Consider the following 8,523-nt stretch of genomic DNA (forward strand, 5'->3'; position numbering starts at 1 on the left):
CCGATTCGTCTATCCGGATCTGTTTTTGAAGTGCTCGATCCGGATCACCGATCCGCTTTTTAAACCATTGGTTTAAATATCGAACTGTTTAAATATATCATTATTTTTTATTGGTTTGAAATTTTGGACTTCCAAACCCCTTGAACACTGTTTGTAGGATTAAAAATTCAAACAACCAAATCATATCAATTCGTTATGAAAAAAGTATACAAAGAGACTATTTACTTTTAATATAAGGAAGTCGTAATTACTCTTGTCCACTAGATTTTAAAATCGATGATTGTGCATCATTAAGTAGAGTCAAAGTTCAAGAAAAAAAATCTTGAACTTTATAACACACTCCAAACCATGACATCTAATGGCGATTATGACCTCCCAAGATAAATAATAGTATACGATTGCTTTTTTTATATCTTGGGTGGTTTGGAAGTTACAATTTCATTTTATGGTTAAAAATTTAAATGACCACGATACATCAATTTTTCATATCTTGGATCACAAAGAAAAAACTCAAACGAACAAAGGCCGATTTTTTACTTCTGGATTTTCCAAATTTTGGACCAATATCGGCCTATACTTAAATGAAAAAGTATACAAAAAGAAATTTACTTTTAATACAGGGAGGTTATAATCACTTTTGTCCAGCAGATTTCAAAAAGAGCGGTTTTGTGCCAACGACTAGACTCAGAGTTCAAAAAAAAATAAATCTTCAAACTTTATGACACACAAAAAAAAATAAATTTTCAAACTTTATGACACACTGCAAGCCATCTAATTTAACATATAAGGACTAGTAGACATCCTTATAGCAAAGATAAATGGCCTTATAGTATACAATCCCTACAATAAATTAAGTTCTCTCACAGTTGGTCCTATATTTGTCTATTACCCATTATCATTTCATCATCCTAGTCTTACTCAATTATTGGGGTTCAGCTCTTTACCTCTTACCCGTATTTGAAAAAACCCAGGCCCTTCACCTTAAAAACTAGTTTAGAATGACAATTCTTACATTCATAACCAGTCCCTCCTTGGTGGGGTCCATAGAACCTGAGGAGTCCATGGAAACCATAACAATTAGAGGTTCTAGCCAAAGAAGCGACTCATTTGAGCTGGTAGACTAATGCTCCAAAGGTTTACTATTCCGACTTCTATTCAAGAATTCTTGCATATAAGATAAATTTATCAAATTCGTTATGAAAGAACGTGGCTTATATTTTTAAATTTAATTCAAAATAACCCCATAAAGTAATCTCCAAATAACCCATAGATGTATGAAGATAGGCCGCAATAAGGGACTGGTCCCCTTGCTGAGACAAATTACTTAACCCTAGCCAAGACAAATTACTGAGTTGCGTACAACACAGCCTAAATGCGAAATCTTTTTTTCTTAAAAAGCAAGTGGTAGGCCAAAAAAGACATGACTGAAAGTAGTGAGATAACATATAGGGTCTTAAGGCCTCATTGAGAATACGATTATTGATAGAGTATAATGAAACGATTATTGATAGAGTATAATGACGTACCGTGATTCTTGTAGTTGGCCACAAATAGTTGAGCTTGAAAATTTTACATTAAAAATAAATTTAAATAAAAAATCCCTAAGAAAAACGTTTTAAAAAGCATAAGAAAACATAATTTAAGAAACTTAGTATACAGTTTGAATCCAAATACGAGAATGACAAAAAACCAAAAAAAGAACTATAATTTGCCAAGTACGTCTAATTCAAATAAAAAAAAATTTATATAATATATCTCTTTCTTTTATAATGTTCCTTTTTTAAAAAACAATTTTTATTGCCAAATCTACGCACGACTCGCGGCCACGAGGCCAATTAACCCAACCGAGTCTTAGTACATGGTCTTGAATTGAATTAATCCGAAAAGAGAAAATTGTTAAGCTATCCGTAGCTGATATCTTATCTGTTTTTTTTTGGGTGAATAAAAAGAAGGGAAAAATGGTATCTTAATTAATTTTTCATAAATTAAATCAACTAAGGAAATTTGCTATCCACTTGAAAAATCAAATCAACTAAGAAAATAAAATCTTATGAATTAAATCGCACTTTATTTTTAATACTCTATTATTTTTTTGTTTCTCAAAATTTTAAGTTTTTATTAGAGACAGTCAGACCGCCGATTTAGACCACCTATCTGAGTTTTTAAACTTTGATTTGGACACAACATATTAGGTGCGTCACTTAATTGTTTTTTAGAATTTCGTCAAAGATAATTGAAAGTATTTTTCATTGTAGATGTAACTTAAGTATTTTTCATTGTAAATGTAACTTAAATGCCCAATCCCATTGTATTAAAAATGGGCTTTATATGTTCTCCTTACAACATAAAAGTTCTATCCTCCCTTACCATCCAGCCGTCTATTTTTTTATCAAGAGAGCCACTCACCATTTGATTTTAAATCCGACGTCTCAAAGTATTTTATTTTTAGTTTTTTTAATACAAATTTTCTGAATATGAAATTTGATACATTTGAACTTAGATCCGACGTCTCAAAAATATTTTATTTTTAATTTTTTTAATAAGAATTTTCTAAATATGGAATTTGATATATGCCATCTTCTCATTGGGGCTCACCTATAAAAAATATTAACAATAATTTTTCAATAAAAAATAATGACCAAAATACCCCTTAAAACTTTCAGGGGTATTTTGATCATTTTATTTTATTGAAAATAATTTTTTATATTTTTTGTTAGTGCTAGTTTAATAGAAGAATAGGCGTCCAAAATTTGGTGTCAAAATAGTTTATAAAAAAAATTTAAAATAAAATAGTGTAGAAACATGACATTGTGATTGAGGCAATCTTAACCCTCCATTAAAAAATGAACGGTTGAATAAAGGGAAGATAGAACTTCTATGTTGTAAAGGGAACATAGAAAACTTTCCCTTAAAAAATACTCATTTGAAAAAACACGGATCATGATCCAGATAGCCATCCGAAAAACTTGTCTGAATCGGCAAGCCAAGTGAAATACCCAATAATTTTTTTTAAAAAAAAACATATACAATGGGACTATTTACCTTTTGTATAAAGTGGTCACAATTAATCTTAATCTTGACCATTAGATGTGAGATTAGGTAGTTAGCACTTATTCCATTGACCAAACTCAAAGTTCAAAAGAAATTTATTTATTTTTTGCATAAAATGGTCACAATTAATCTTAATCTTGACCATTAGATGCGAGATTAGGCGATTAACTATTAATCAAACTCAAAGTTTAAAAGAAATTTTCTCGAATTTTGTAACACACCTAAGCTATCAGATTTCACATTCACATCGGATAATTATAAATAATTGTGACGTCTTTGTACTAAAGGTAAATACTTGTACTAAAAGCAAATACTCTTGTTGCATATAGTCGTTTAGAAAATTAGAGAATAAAAAATAATAATATTTAAAAATAAAATAAGATTCATTATCTAAACTACAAATTTTTAATATTTTTTCAATATTTTAGGAGACTAGGACAAGTCCTATCAATTCCAAATCCAAAACTGCCGCTTCCAATCCGGTATGCCGAGTTTTTAACCCTTGTTTCAAAGTACTTTTGGTTTCTAAGGTTGGTCCCTGGGTGCAATCCCCAAAATTTGGGATCTCAGAAGTTCTATAGACTAGGTCTTAAGATCTTCACACCATCATTTATCTTCACACCATCATTTTGCCGTACAAAAAAAAAAAAAAGGGTGAGAAAAGAACGAAGCGGATAGAGCCCACGAAACGAACATAGAAGTATTAAAAAAAATGTAAATACAAGGACATTGTTTGCCTTTGATATAAGGAAGCTTTGATTATGATAATAAATCTCATAGTTTGAGCAAAACCAATGGTTTAAAAAACGGATCGGTGACCAGGATCGGGCTTCCAAAAAACCGATTCGGATCGGTGAATCGACGATCCGAATCGAAAATCGGGTGAATCGGTCATAATAAAGCTTAAAAAAAATTCGAAAAAATTATTAAAATTCATTATAAATATTTTTTTTAAGGAATTCAATAAAAAATGAGGGTACTCCATTAAGAATTTTCATGTTTTTGAATGAATATGCGAATATTGATATGTTCTTTCTCTGCATGAACCGCCATTCAGCATTTAATTTACAGTATTTCGTGCTCATCCCTACACTGTTGCTGTTGGGACTCGATATGTGAATAATATGGTTGGGATAGGGTGGCCTTAGAATCATCATCTCTCTTATTTTCTCTTTGAATAATATGGATTAAAAAAAAAATAATAATAACAAATTTTCAAAAAAATCGATCATGGATTAAAAAAAAAATCATAAATTTTCAAAATATTCTATCATGGATTACAAAAAAAAATTCGATCATGGATTAAAAAAAAAAAATCACAAATTTTCAAAAAATTCAATCATGGATTACATAAAATTCGATCATGGATTACATAAAATTCGATCATGGATTACAAAAAAAAACAAACAAATAAAAACAAACAAAAAAAAACAAAAAATTCAATCGTGGATTACAAAAAAAGAAAAAAACAGTTCGATCATGGATTACAAAAAATTCAATCATGGATTACAAAAAACTCTATCATGGGTTACCAAAAAAGCAAAAAACAAAAAATTCAATCATGGATTACAAAAAAAAAAACAAACATTTCGATCATGGATTACAAAAAAAAAACAAACATTTCGATCATGTATTACAAAACATTCGATCATGGATTACAAAAAATTCTATCATGGGTTACAAAAAAAAAAAAAAAACAAAAAAATCGATCATGGATTACAAGAAAAGAAAAACAAACATTTCGATCATGGATTACAAAAAATTCTATTATGGGTTACAAAAAACCAAAAAATTCGATCATGGATTACAAAAAAACAAAAACAATTCGATCATGGATTACAAAAAAATCGATCAAGTATTACAAAAAAATCTATCATGGATTACAAAAAAAAAAAAAAAAAAATTCCGTACGGGACTCGCCGATTCCGTACAGTGAATCAGCGATTCACTGTACAAAATCGTCCGGTTCTCTCTAGAACCGGACGATTTCCAATTTTTTAGGCGATCCGGTCCCCTTTTCACGATTTCCGAGTCGAACCGGGCGAGTCCGGTTCGACTCGGCGTTTTTTAAAACACTGAGCAAAACAAAGTTAAAAAATAATTCTTTTAAATTTTAAGATTGATCAAGATGTGATTTGTATAGAGTCGAGGCTCTAAAATATCAAAATAAAACGTACCTTCAAATAGTGTCGATAAATATGGTTTCAATACTAGAAGTCTTTGTTTTATTGTTCAAAAAAAAAAAAAAAAAAAACCATGAGAACTCTTTGTGATAACCTTAAAATACATTTTCATGTTTAATTATAAAATTGAAATCACTAAAAATATATAAAAGAATATATAGCTCAAGCAGATATATAAAAACTTGAAAATCTTGAAAATTGATGACCCAAATATACCTTATAAGATGCATTACTCTATTTCTAAAACTTGAAATCATTTTTTTCTCATATCTATGCATCTTGATGTCAAGATGATCAATTTGAGGATATTTGAGCTCAAAACAACCTCTTTTAATGAAAATTTTGAAGTGTTATATAATTTGATTGTTTTCTAAAAAATAAACAAATCCACCTAATTTATCCAAGGAAAAAATTTATCTCAAGCCCAAGATAATCAAACTAGAGTCCACTTCAAAAATTTCACTAAAAGATGTTGTTTTGATGCTCAAATAGCTTCAACTTGATCATATGGACGTCAAAATACATGGTCATAAAAAAAAATAGATTTCAAGTTTCAAAATAGTACATTTTGTAATGCATTTTTGGACTGTAAATTTTCAAAATTTTCAAGTTTTAATATACTATTTTTTAAACTTTAAATTTTATACTTAAAAATAAAAATATATTTTAAAACTATCATAAAGATTTTCAATATTGAAACCACAATTTTCGAAACTATTTGAAGATGCCATTTACTTTGATTATTTAAAGCCTCGGCACAATACAAACCGCACCCAAAATAAATGCATCCACCAAATTTATCAAAATGATTAGAATTACTCATGACCGTCTTGCACTAAAAATAAAAGTAAATGAGAAAATAGAAAATAGGTCAAGAGAAAGATAAATAGACATTCATCCCGGGTATTCTTAGTGGCTGATATAAGTTTCGCATTTTTTCTTAAAAAAAACATAAAAAACATAAAAAATAAAAAAAAAACAGGAATTCCAACCAAAAATTTACATCTGAAAAAAAATAAAAGTTAAAAAAACAGGAATTCCGGTCTAAAATTTAGATGAGAGAAAAAAAAAAAGGGAGAAAAAGGCGGGGCATAAGATGTTACAAGTGAATCAGTCCTGATCCCTATTATCCAGGGATCGGAGAAAAGCTTCCTCTGTCGCTTGAAATATAGGATCTGGTGGTGTCGCTCTGAGTTTCTTTTTGGTCTCAGCTTTGACAACGTCTTTGGCCCCTTGCGCGCTCTCCTTTATCGTTTTCCTTTGCCGTTTCCAATGCATCTCTCACCTTCTTTAACCCTTTGCCCTTCTCTGATGCGCTCTTCATCGACTCCTTCCCCCTCTCTGAGAGCTCGGTAGGAATCTTCATGGACTCCTTCCCCTTCTCTGAGAGGTCGGAAGCCATCTTTTTTGCCTTCTGTGATGCGGAGTCGGCAGGCTCTTTTCCCTTCTCTGAGAGGTCGGTGTCCCGCGCCTGCATGTACAATGAACCCTTGGATTTCGGGCATGTCTGCTTGTTTGAGAGAGAGGAATTTCATAAAAAAATTTGCAGGGGAGACACAGCTCTTAGACATTACACAGGTCGGCGGAGAGAGAGAGAGGGTTGATACCTGAGAGGACTTAGACACAGTTGTGACAGACACCATAGATGTTCTGCTCCTTCGAGGAAGGACAGGGTTGGGATATGATTTGCGAACTGCACGACTAGCCATGGCGTGTAATGGCTTTCCCCTCTGCAGTGGCTTACTCCTCTGGCCATTATGTAGAATAGAGGAAACGACGACACGAGGGACGATAGGTGTCTTTGCATGCAGACACGAATATAGTACCTGGTTGTCACACGTGCTGAGCTTTCCACCTGTCTCTGCGCTTCTCTATTTCATAACTGGAAGAGAGAGAGAGTGAGGGAGACCATGACTGGTAGAAAGAGAGCTCTTGCGCAAGAAGAAAATACCCCCACTTCATTTAGTTTGTTTCTTTGTCACTGGATTTTGCTTTGGTGTTTCTTTGAAATACTCTATCGTTTCTCTCTCTTCTCATCTCCCTCTCTTTAGTATTTTAAGGTTTTAGTCGCTTCTCATGTCACTGTTTAGAATTTTGAGGTTATAGGTTGTTTGCAATTTCAGAACATAGAAAATGCACAGGATGAAGGTCCCTCTCGTCGTAGAAAAATAAAAAAAAAGATGAAGGTACTCTCTCTCTCATTCTTTGTTACTGGATTTTGTTTTGGTTTTTCTTTGTCATTCTCTATTGTTTCTCAACCTAACAAATGAGTTCTGGTGTTTCCTGTGTTGCCAATTAAGTTATGTTGTTTCTTGTATTGAAATCTAAAAGGAATTCTATACAATTAGACCATTTACTTTTGATACACAAGGAGATCACAATTACTTTCAACCATCCTTTCCATCCGATGTGAAATTTGATAGTTTGATTTTCCACTAAGTTGATAAATGTAGCCATTTATTTCGATTTTTATTTTTACAATAAAGCTAAGCTACTAGAGGCATCCCACAGGCTGGGTGCTCAGGTGTACACTGATTAAGCAGGACGGCAGAAACACCATAGAGAGAAGAAGAAAGAAAACAATAAAGGAAGGAAGGATAGTAATTATAAAGAAAGAAGAACAGTAGAAATGGGGGAAGCAGCCCCCAGGAAGTTGGCGACTCCGAAGAACCAAAGTGGCATTGGCAGCCAAGATGATGGTGTTGGTGGAGGTGACTCAGCAGCAGCTATGAATAAACCCGTGCGTGAAGTAGATTGGTGGTGAAATCAGTGGTGATGGGTGGTGGTGGTGGCTAGCTGTTACTAGTTGGAAGGCTGGTGATGCTAATGGTGGTGGTGGTGGTGATGTTTGCAGCCGAGGTCGTGAGTGTTGAGGATGGTGGCGGTGGTGGTGATGGCTAGCTGTTGTTGAAAGAGTAATTTGTCACCGCCTCATCCCATCACCGCCTCTTATTCCCCCTCTAGAACTATCCCATTGTAACTCTTTCAATAGAATGTTCATTACCATTTTAAGATATAAACATGCTGATTAGTAGTGTTGTTGTGCATTGCTTTAGGAAAGGTATAGAAAACAAGTGTCCCTGTGTTCTTCGATAGGTGCTGCAATGCACTACAAAATCCATCAAAATATATACATGCATATACTTGTGTTATAAGGGAAACTATCATTAACGAGTTCCACAGTACTTTACAAAAATTATTAAATAGTTATTAAGATCCCATTCGCCATCATAACATTTATAAGTGGGTGTGGTTTGTATAAAGTTTCAACTTTATTTGTAAAAATTGA

General features: G+C 32.5%; 1 long non-coding RNA gene across 1 annotated transcript; it reads left to right on the forward strand.

The window, feature by feature from the left end:
- Positions 1-6,354: 6,354 nt before the first annotated feature.
- LOC148783126 (uncharacterized) lies at positions 6,355-8,281 on the forward strand. The gene is made up of 2 exons (XR_016049304.1): positions 6,355-7,420; positions 7,746-8,281. It is a non-coding gene; the product is annotated as an uncharacterized LOC148783126 (long non-coding RNA).
- The last annotated feature ends 242 nt before the right edge of the window (positions 8,282-8,523 follow it).

This window comes from Amborella trichopoda, chromosome 2 (genome assembly GCF_054954075.1).
Source record: "Amborella trichopoda isolate Santa Cruz 75 chromosome 2, AtrichopodaSantaCruz75HAP2 v2.0, whole genome shotgun sequence".
NCBI classification, from domain to species: domain Eukaryota; kingdom Viridiplantae; phylum Streptophyta; class Magnoliopsida; order Amborellales; family Amborellaceae; genus Amborella; species Amborella trichopoda.